The following is a 10,865-nucleotide window of genomic DNA, read 5'->3' on the forward strand; positions in this document are numbered from 1 at the left end:
AAAATTTGATATCGGAGTCGGAATAGAATTTTGGAAGTTGGAGTAGGTTGGTAGTGTCATTTGTGACGTGTGTGCAAAATTTAAGGTCATTCGGACGTGGTTTGGTTGGGTTCGGCATCAGTTGTCGAATTTGGAAGTTTTAGAAGTTCTTAGGCTTGAATGCGAGGGTAAATTTGATGATTTGATGTTGTTTTGAGTGATTCGAAAGTTCGACTAAGTTGGTATGTTAATATATGACTTGTTGGTATTTTTGGTCGAGGTCCCGAGGGACTCAGGGTGATTCCGGGTGGTTAACGGAATTATCGAAGTTGGAAAATGCAGCTGAAGCTACTGCTACTACTATTTTCGCACCTGCAGAAGGAGGAGTCGCAGGTGCGTTTGGGGAAGCCGCAGGGGCAGAAATTGAAGGCCAAGGCTGGGAACGCAAGTGCAAAGAATTGGCGTAACGCACAGGTGCGCAAGCGCAGGCGCGCGCTTTGGGCCGCAGATGCAGAATATGGGCTCTTTAGTGAGTTCCGCACCTGCGATGGAATTTTCCGCAGGTGCGGCATCGCAAAAGCGGAAAAAGAGGCCGCATGTGCGATTGTGCTGGGCATAAAAGCCCCAGCTCGTGGTTTTGTCTTCATTTTTCAATTTTGGGATTTGAGAAACTCGGGAGAGAGGCAATTTTTTGAAGGTTTTCAAGGAGCAATATTGGGGTAAGTGATTCTAACCCATAATGGTATAAATTTTGTGAATCTATGGCTTTGTTCATCATTAATTAATAGGATTTTGGAGTGAAAGTAGGGGTTAGGGTTTGGAATTCTTAAGAGATTAATTTAAGGATTTGAGAAACCAAACGATGTCAGATTTTGATGAATTTGGTATGGTTAGACTCGTAAGTGAATGATCTTTCTAGTTTGGTAACTTTTGTCAGATTTCGAGACGTGGGACCGGGGGCCGGGTTTGAGCCAATTTTGGGTTTTGGTCTAATTTGATAGTTTTTCTTGTGGAATTCATTCCATTAGCGTATATTGATGGTATTGTACTGATTGTAAATAGATTTGGAGCATTTGGAGGCCGAGTCCAGAGACAAGAGCATTGCGGGGTAGAGATTTGACCAGTTTGAGGTAAGTAACGATTGTAAATCTAGTCATGAGGGAACGAAACCCCGAATTTTGTATCATTGTACTATTTTTAGTGACGCACATGCTAGGTGACGGGCATGTGGGCGTGCACTGTTGGGGATTGTTACTTGATCCGTCCCGTAGTAACTGTAAAGTTGAATACTTTGTTGAAACTATATGATACTTATATATTTTAGAAATAGTTTCTGTAAATTGGGTTGAATGCCATGTTTGGGCCTTGTGCCAGTGCTGTTTGGACCCTTAGGGGCCTTTTCTTACTATCCTCTCATTGTTTTCGATTGAAAATCTATACTCAGTCATGGTTATACTTGTTTACTGCATAACTCAGTTTTATGACTCTATTTTGATGCATATAAATGTTGTTTTGGGCCGAATGCCATGTTTTTACTTAAATGCATGAGTGGCTTGAGAGGTTTATGACTGAGTGAGGCCGAGGGCCTGATTTGTGAGAATATTTATGGGATCGAGCTGCACGCCGCAACATGTTGCATATATATGGGATCGGGCTGTACGCCGCAACATGTTTGATATCGGCCTAGGGCCTGATTGTGAGGATGAGTGTGGATCGGGGCCGCCCTCCTGCATCATACTTTATTATTATAGCACGTGAGTTGTCCGTGCAGATTATAGCGCTTGGGCTAAAGGAGCCCCTCCGGAGTCTGTACATACCCCTAGTGAGCGCAGGTACCTACTGAGTGCGAGTGCCGAGTGCTGAGTGACTGGGAGGCATGAGTGATTGTAAGGTATGCCCGAGTGGCACGAGTGACTGTGAGGTTTGCCCGAGGAGCTGTATATGAGTGATGTTTTGCCCGAGGGGCTGTTTATGATTTCATCATTTTTGCTCACCTTCGCATTTTTCCTCTATTTGAAAATTGTTGAAAAATATCTTTAAATGATTTTTACTGGAACTGGGTTTAAACGGGATGTTTTGATTCAAATCTTGATTTTAAAAACATGTGGTATTTTACTGAGATTTCCTGATATGAACGTTATATGCTTTATTGCTCATCACTACTGCTCAGTCTATATTTATTTATGTTACTTATTGAGTTGGCGTACTCACGTTACTCCCAGCACTTTGTGTGCAGATCCAGGTGTAGCTGGACACTGTAGCGGTTGTTGATTGTTCTGATCGCAGATTTTCCCAGGGATAGCAAGGTAGCTGCCTAGTGCGATCGCAACCCTGCTCTTCTCCCTCTTATATTCCTTTAGTTGTATTTAACTATTTTCCAGACTGAGTTAGCCTTGATATTGTTAGACAGATTGTAGTAGATGCCCATGACTAGTGACACCCCGATGTCGGGCTTTTCCTTCCGCACTTTTATTTTGATTTGAACTACTTTACGAAGGTTTTTATGTTAAATAACATTGAAATTATCTTTGAAATGAAAATATCGGTTTGTTTTGGAAATGAGTCAGCTTGCCTAGTTCCACGATAGGCGCCATCACGACAGGGGTTAGTTTGGGTCGTGATAGATTGGTATCAGAGCCTAGGTTACATAGGTCTTACGAGTCATGAGCGGGTTTAGTAGAGTCTTGCGGATCGGTACGGAGACGTCTGTACTTATCTTCGAGAGGCTGCAGAACCCTTAGGAAAATTTTACTTTCTTGTATTCTATCGTGCGAAATTGATTTAGCTTGAAATATAACTCTTTACATTCCTTCCACGCATTTGTATGCGCACATGAGCACTCGATATCAGTTGTGCATCGCCGACTTGTGATTCTATGAACGAGGTTCGTGATGTGTATTATGTGTTTTGGTGATGGGCTAGTCTGGAGGACTTGAGTCTAGGTTTAAACCGTAGTTTTAGCTCAGTAGCTTTCAGTTGTAACCTGTACATTTGGACTCATATGTCCGATAATGCCCCTACGAGTGGAATTCGTGGCTCGATGAGCGCTGGAATGGCTTTGTGATGAGTATGATGTAACTGCGGGATGTGTTAAGACGATTTGAATGTGACGAGAAGTGTTTCCTTGAAATGTAAAGGAAGGCCATTGGGCGCTTGATTTTTGTTTTGATGTGACGTACGGTCTCGAGTGTGAATGTTTTGAAGGATCTTTCACGTTGTTAAATTTTGGGGCAAATTAAATTCTCATGTCTTGTCTAAGAGTTTGGACTCAAGAAGAGTAAGTGATTGTGTAGTAATTATGGTTTTGAATGGGTATTTTTGATGTTGATGTCTCGAGAAAGATGATCTTCGAAGAGACTTAGAGTCGGTAACAATTTATTGGTTCAGGTGCGATAGAGATACATTTCGATTTGATGCAGCAGTTGGGTAGCAAAGTATGAGGGAAGACATGACGGGAAGTGTTTCGTGGTGGTTGAAGTACTAGCAGGTCAAGTAGGAGAAGTAGAGGTTGAGAAGTTTCTTAAAGGAGATGATTTAACCGAAGTAAGAGTGGCAAATTAGCATATGAATTCACTAATAGGGTAGTCGTGTGCCTTGAGAACGTGTAGAATGGTTTGGAATCGTGTTAGTATGTGAATCGGTATGCAGACTCTATTTGGAGTGATGGTTAGTGTATAAAGGAAAATTGAATATGGCAGAAAGGAGTGTGTTTGAGATGAATAGAGGCGTGAAGATCTGATTATCATGTCAGGTGCAATATGACTTGAGTTCGGAAGGTATTGTTGACGTAAAATTGATGTCAATAGGGAAAGTGCAGACTTATACAAATGGTGGGCGAGCATGAACTCATGAGAATTTACGGATTTAGTGGTCGTTGCACTCAGTGCAGTGTCATTGGAAAATGTCGGTATGGAATTCCATATGTGAGTTATCTCCTGTGTGCAGCTAACGGTGGCGTGATTTTGACGAAGCTTTTGTGAGGAATATTACTTGCTACCCGATAGGAGGTCGCGTGTGTGATTTTGGCTGGAGATTCAGAATGTTCATGAAAGGCTTAATAAAAGGCTTCGAGAAGTCTGGCAGGTTAACGGTGCGAGAACTTGGTAATTGAGAAGGAGAAATCCTTACGGGTTCTAATTTTATATAATTTCAGCTTAAGGCTAAGTGGGGAGTCTGCTATCGACGAGTTGATTGCACAGTTATGTGTCGTATTAGTTTTGGTTCAGGGTATACTGGTGAATCAGTTATGACTTGCAGAGGTCGAGATCGAGGATGACTCGGGTAAAGAAATTTCTGGACACAAGTTGTATTACACTCTATGGTTATAGGAGGACCATAAAATAATTGAGTGGTTATTCACGAAGAATGTAGTGTACATGGAGCGGGAATTTTCTCGGTTACGTAGGAGTGTGGGTTACTCTTTATTTCCCTTGGGTGTTGGTATGCTAATGGGGCACAGTTCGTTCCGGTCCGTTTGGTCGGATAATTCAAGATTTGAGTAGAGTGGATGACTCTCAAGAATAGTTCTAAAGGATTCAAGATTTATATGTAGCGATTTGGAATTTTCAAGATTTATATGTATGGCTAGAAAACTAGGAGTTGCATTGAACGGTGTTGAGACTCGTGGTATTTTATATCATTGTGAATTATGCATTTCAATATGAAGAAGGTAAAGGAAACAGTTTTAGGTTCACATAAAGTCTCTTCGGAGTAAGCATTTTTGGTTGTGGTACCTATGGGATAAATAAAAAGGTAATTCAGGGGCTTATAAGCCTTAGGGCAGTGTGAATCAGTGCTAGAGTTCGTGGGGCAAGTTTTAGTTAAGGATAGTAGTGTTCTAACAAAGAAAAAGTAGCAATTTGAAGGCAATTTGGCAAGGACTTGGAGAAATAGGACAACTTGGTTATGTGCAAATGGGTTTCAAAATGTTCATGATGGTTTCTACCATGGTTTGAACCGGATATTTCCTACCGATGTACGGAACGTGTTGTGTGTTATGATTTCCTCCTAGAAAGAAGCAAGAAAGAGGTTTCTGACTAATAGGGTATGTAATTTGCTAGTGACTCAGAGTTGATAATGGAATTCTTATGCTTGTCACATGATGGCATAATAGATGTGGTGTGTTGTGCGGAAATAGGATTTACATGTACAAGGTCACAGTTCAGTTTTGAAAGGAAGGACATAAATTCTTAGGTAGCATGAACGATTTCTGATGAATAGGTAAATGATATTACTATTTGGTATAGCTTGATGAGAGTGTACATTTCAGAAGGGGCAGTGTGTTTTGATTTATGGGTACTTCGCTTGTATTACGGCACTCTTCTGGTTGATCGACTGTTGATATTCAAATCTTTGCCAGGTGAAACGGAAGAATTTTTTTTAAAAGTATTTCTCGTGGGATGATTGTGTATGAGAGAGGTGTTAGGCATTCGGGCGGTGGAGGTGGAATCAAATATGGTAATTCATGTGTTCTATGGAATTGGAGATTGGGAGTTCTCAGGAGCAGATTGTTTCATGGGTGTGGACTGTGAAGTTGTGGTCGGAGCTAGCCAGATGATAGAATGTGTTATGATTCAGTCATTGTGGACTTTCAAAGGTTATTTATCTATTGGTGGCTGACCATAGTTGATTTGGGGACCAGTGGCAGGCCCAATTAGGATGTGTCATGTCACTAGAGTGGTCGTCCGGGATGAGACGAGGTCATTGGGCCTAGAATGGACGCTATCGGATTTGATTGTGGTATAATTGGGAGGATAATATCGGAAGTCGACTTTGAAATTGGCTATAGTTCTTGTAGAAGGAACGGGAGCCCCATGACCTGTTGGTCTAATGAATGGCTATGAATTTGGTATGTTTCTTTCATCATCGGCAGTGTACGAAGGTTTTGAAATGAGGTTTTGTCTGATATGAGGTTATTACCGGCACTGGGTTGATTTAAGTCAATATTGTGATTAGAAATCATTGTTTTGAGCATTCGAGCTATGCGGTATTTGAATTTGAGTATTTGAGTTATGATTACAGTTTTTGGTACAGATTGTTCAGACTTATACGGTATGTAAATGCAAACTTCTCATCTTATAGGAAATTTCGGATGTTGAAAATTTGATTCGAAGGCTTGTGGGCTAGGTTGAATTGAGAAATTTCAGTTATGCTGTGCTATCGGACCTGTATGGGATAGGGTGACGTGGGATCACCCCGGGGTATATGCATGTGAAAGCTACACAGTGATTTGATGGCGTTTGGAACAACTTTGGGCACGTTCGAGGACGAACATGTGTTTAAGTGGGGGGATGTAATGACCCGATCGGTCATTTTGAACATTTGCACATCGCTCGGTTGTTTGAGGGTATGAGTAGCTCCGTATGATGTACTTTGACTTGTGTTAAATGTCGGTTTTGGGTTACAGGTATTTCAGAATCGAATTGGAAGAAAAAATTTCATTGTTGAAGCTTTAAATTGGGAGAATTGACCAAAATTTGACTCTTTAGCATTTGACCTCGGATTGGAATTCTGATGGTTCCATTAGCTTCGTTAGGTGATTTTGGACTTAGGAGTGCGACCATAATGTAATTTGGAGGCTCGTGGTAGCATTAGGCTTGAATTGGCGAAAGTTGAAAATTTGACGATTTCGTCGGCAGTGAAAAATTTGATATCGAAGTCAAAATGGAATTACGGAAGTTGGAGTAAGTTGGTAGTGTCATTTGTGACGTGTGTGCAAAATTTGAGGTCATTCGGACGTGGTTTGGTTGGGTTCGGCATCAGTTGTCGAATTTGGAAGTTTTAGAAGTTCTTAGGCTTGATTCCGAGGGTAAATTTGATGATTTGATGTTGTTTTGAGTGATTCGAAGGTTCGACTAAGTTGGTATGTTAATATATGACTTTTTGGTATTTTTGGTCGAGGTCCCTAGGGCCTCGGGGTGATTCCGGGTGGTAAAAGGATTTATCAAAGTTGGAAAATGCAGCTTCAGCTGCTGTTACTGCACCTGCGGAAGAAGGAGTCATTGGTGCGTTTGGGGAAGCCGCAGAAGCGAAAATGGAAGGCCAAGGCTGGGAACGCAGGTGCGAAGAATTGGCCGCATCTGCGAGCCCGCAGGTGCGAGGCCTTGAGCGCAGATGCGGAGAGGAGGATTTTGGGCTGGCTTCGCAGATGCGAAGAGTAACGCGCAGGTGCGCAAGCGCAGTCGCGCGCTTTGGGTAGCAGATGCGGAATATGGGCTCTTTAGTGATGCGATGGAAATTTCCGTAGGTGCGGCATCGCAGAAGAGGAAAAAGAGGCCGCAAGTGCGATTGTGCTGGGCATAAAAGCCTCAGCTCATGGTTTTGTCTTCATTTTTTAATTTTTGGATTTGAGAAACTCGGGAGAGAGGCGATTTTTCGAAGGTTTTCAAGGAGCAACATTGGGGTAAGTGATTCTAACCCATAATGGTATAAATTTCGTGAATCTATGGCTTTGTTCATCATTAATTAGTAGGATTTTGGAGTGAAAGTAGGGGGGTTAGGGCTTGGAATACTTAAGAGTTTAATTTAAGGATTTGAGGGACCAAACGATGTCGGATTTTGATGAATTTGGTATGGTTAGACTCGTGAGTGAATGATCTTTCTAGTTTGGTAAATTTTGTCGGATTTCGAGACGTGGGACCGAGGGGCGGGTTTGAGCCAATTTCGAATTTTGGTCTAATTTGATAGTTTTTCTTGTGGAATTCATTCCATTAGCGTATATTGATGGTATTGTACTGATTGTAAATAAATTTGGAGCATTTAGAGGCCGAGTCCAGAGACAAGAGCATTGCGGGGTAGAAATTTTCCCAGTTTGAGGTAAGTAACGATTGTAAATCTAGTCATGAGGGAACGAAACCCCGAATTTTGTATCATTGTACTATTTTTAGTGACACACATGCTAGGTGACGGGCGTGTGGGCGTGCACTGTTGGGGATTGTTACTTGATCCGTCCCGTAGTAACTGTAAAGTTGAATACTTTGTTGAAACTATATGATACTTATATATTTTAGAAATAGTTTCTGTAAATTGGGTTGAATGCCATGTTTGGGCCTTGTGCCAGTGCTGTTTGGACCCTTAGGGGCCTTTTCTTACTATCCTCTCATTGTTTTCGATTGAAAATCTATACTCAGTCATGGTTATACTTGTTTACTGCATAACTCAGTTTTATGACTCTATTTTGATGCAAATAAATGTTGTTTTTGGCCGAATGCCATGTTTTTACTTAAATGCATGAGTGGCTTGAGAGGTTTATGACTGAGTGAGGCCGAGGGCCTGATTTGTGAGAATATTTATGGGATCGGGCTGCACGCCGCAACATGTTGCATATATATGGGATCGGGTTGCACGCCGCAACATGTTTGATATCGGCCTAGGGCCTGATTGTGAGGATGAGTGTGGATCGGGGCTGCCCTCCTGCATCATATTCTATTATTATAGCACGTGAGTTGTCCGTGCAGATTATAGCGCTCAGATGAAGGAGCCCCTCCGGAGTCTGTACACACCCCCAGCGAGCACAGGTACCTACTGAGTGCGAGTGTCGAGTGCTGAGTGACTGGGAGGCATGAGTGATTGTGAGGTATGCCCGAGTGGCAAGAGTGATTGTGAGGTATGCCAGAGTAGCACGAGTGACTGTGAGGTTTGCCCGAGGGGCTGTATATAAGTGATGTTTTTCCCGAGGGGCTGTTTATGATTTCATCATTTTTGCTCACCTTTGCATTCTTCCTCTGTTTGAAAACTGTTGAAAAATATCTTTAAATGATTTTTACTGGAATTGGGTTTAAACGAGATATTTTGATTCAAATTTTACTGAGATTTCCTGATATGAACGTTATATGCTTTATTATTCATCACTACTGCTCAGTCTTTATTTATTTTTGTTACTTACTGAGTTGGCGTACTCACGTTACTCCCTGCACCTTGTGTGCAGATTCAGGTGTAGCTGGACACGGTAGCGGTTGTTGATTGTTCTGATCGCAGATTTTTTCGGGGATAGCAAGGTAGCTGCCTGGCAATCGCAGCCCTGCTCTTCTCCCTCTTATTTTCTTCTAGTTGTATTTAGCTATTTTCCAGACTGAGTTAGCCTTGATATTGTTAGACAGATTGTAGTAGATGCTCATGACTAGTGACACCCCGATGTCGGGCTTTTCCTTCCGCACTTTTATTTTGATTTGAACTCCTTTACGAAGGTTTTTATGTTAAATAACATTGAAATTATCTTTGAAATGAAAATATCGATTTGTTTTGGAAATGAGTCGGCTTGCCTAGTTTCACGATAGGCGCCATCACGACAGGGGTTAGTTTGGGTCATGACAGTCACTGAGAGTCTCAAGATATTTAGGAACGTGAGATTTCTTGTGATTGTATAAATAGACTATGTAAGGAAACATGTGTGGCAGGTCATGAGCAGACATTCTTGGAAAGACTAGGCGGCTCAACCCAAGATCAAGTATTTCACTCAGGTGAAAGCTAGACCACCAACTTTTATTGCATTTATGAGCGGAAAAACCCAGCTCTCAGAGACAGATTTGAGGTTCCTAACTAGATCTTTGAAGGAAGACTTTGACTTGGGTGGGATACCAGTTCGGATATTGCAACGAACTGTTGAAAGAAATGGTAGGACTAAAACCAACAACGAGAACGAGCAATCAACTAATAGAGCGGTGGAAAGGGTGGTCTCTGACAAAAGAACCATCCCTGCTGTGGAAAACAGCAGCACCACTTGAATTATGCAAACTTTAGCTTATCGATGATCATAATTTAATTCGGAAGAAGATATAAATAGAGTATTTTTGGTCTTTGCGAAGGTAGGTATCCATCCATTTGGGATGGGTGCCCGGCAGTGGGATTCTGAATTACCTTTTAATTCACTCTTCCGCATGTCTTAATTTTTTCTCGTTCATTTTATTCTATCATAGATGATAACTGCCTTTATTTTATACTTCTGTAAATATGTCTAGGAAGTCAAGTTTTCTTTTTATTTGGAAAAAAAGTAAATATGTAAACATGTACATCGGTGTGTTTCTCTACTTGGTCCATATTTTAGCGAATACATTTTATGTTGCACTCATGTGTGTGAGTAATGAACTTAAAATGAGTGAAGACAGATCATGACATTCTGCTGATTCTCAGCTTTGTCAATCCTGAAATAAGGAATACTATTAGTTTTTCCAATTCCATTGACCTGCTAAATCAATCTACTAGCTTGTGAAACGTAGTCCCAAATCATATTGGATCCAACACTCACGTCATTAATGTACTACAATGAGTAGCGTATGTAATGTTACTGTGCATCTTTTGACTTTAAAATTTTAGATCCGTCTGGCCAGAGAGGCCAGAGTTGCAAGAGAAACAGAAGAAATTTCGTGTGATTGCTTCGTGCATATCTTTAGCTCTTTTCATCTCCAGTACTCCCTTCAGATCTCGAAAAAATGACATGCATCTAACATCCAGAAAAGAGTAACTTTTATGTACAACTAAATGTTATTTTATAAATAAATTTGTGTTAGACCTCATTTGATTGAAATTTTAAGAAAAAAGGAGTTCTTGAAGTTGAAGTTGTTTCCCGTAAGTGTTTGGACATGGAAAAAAAGTTGAAGTTTGTGAATGAAAACTTGAAATAGTGAACCATGAGAGCATTGGGCTTTTACATTTATATTATTTTATCTTCTCCATAATTATTTTACAAATACAGCTAGACAACAAGCTTTAGGAATTTAATCTTTTCTGTATTTATGTTATATTCACTGTTTCTGGAGACTAAAACCTGTGTGATTTTCTACTCTAGTGGAGATTAAAATCTACGTGATTTTAACGTTTGTTTGTATCATTCTTTTACAAAATGACGAATGACAACGGGAACCAGACTGTTCCTATGGTAACTGCCAACG

The sequence above is a fragment of the Nicotiana tomentosiformis genome, chromosome 2, assembly GCF_000390325.3.
Source record: "Nicotiana tomentosiformis chromosome 2, ASM39032v3, whole genome shotgun sequence".
Classification (NCBI taxonomy): Eukaryota; Viridiplantae; Streptophyta; class Magnoliopsida; order Solanales; family Solanaceae; genus Nicotiana; species Nicotiana tomentosiformis.